The sequence below is a fragment of the Capra hircus genome, chromosome 16 (genome assembly GCF_001704415.2).
Source record: "Capra hircus breed San Clemente chromosome 16, ASM170441v1, whole genome shotgun sequence".
NCBI lineage: Eukaryota > Metazoa > Chordata > Mammalia > Artiodactyla > Bovidae > Capra > Capra hircus.
In genome coordinates this window covers 74,269,809-74,270,489 of record NC_030823.1, presented here as the reverse complement: position 1 = coordinate 74,270,489, position 681 = coordinate 74,269,809, and the positions used below count along the sequence as shown (strand labels likewise).

The 681-nt window shown below is 49.5% G+C and overlaps 1 non-coding gene across 1 annotated transcript; it reads right to left on the bottom strand.

Moving 5' to 3' along the window:
* On the bottom strand, positions 261 to 374 carry MIR29C (microRNA 29c). Its single transcript, NR_129688.1, has one exon. It is a non-coding gene; the product is annotated as a microRNA 29c (primary transcript).

The window sequence follows — 681 nt, the reverse complement described above, 5'->3', positions numbered from 1 at the left end:
CTCTTAACAGAAAGGTAATTTAACAGCAAGAAATTTATAGAGTTTACAGCATTACCACATTTCAGCAAACTGAGGACACTGGATAAATTGTAATGATCTGTTTTAAAAAGTACATTAAATGCAACAATGTAGATAAAGTACTGTAGATGTAGTTAAGGAAGTCAGTAGGGAAAGGTGTGACCTCCCTCCCCCTCTCTGCCCATCCATCTTCCAGGAAGCCACGGGCTGCTGCTGACCAGACTTGGCACGAGACCTCGAGGCTGCTGCTTTCCCCCCTACATCATAACCAATTTCAAATGGTGCTAGACAAAAACAGACTCTGAACACCAGGAGAAATCGGTCAGCCTGTGTAAGAGATGGGTCCGGTGATGCTCAGTGGGGTCCACACCTTGACGGTGCAGGTGGCAAGTCTGATTTCACCTACTCAGCAACTGCAGCTGATTGTTCCATGGCGTGCAGGAGCAGGTGGACAGTGCTGGTGTGATGAGAGAGGTCTTCCGGTCCACGGCCCTCCCGCTGCTGACTGCAATCAAGTACCTAACCCAGCGCTACCCAATCACATGCTGAAAGGCCCCACCAACAGGTTCCTGCTGGTGGCTGCTGCTACCTGTCCATAGGAAGACTATCACAAACCCTGGCTCTGCTCAAGCCTCTGAGTTTCTACTGAACACAGCCCCATCA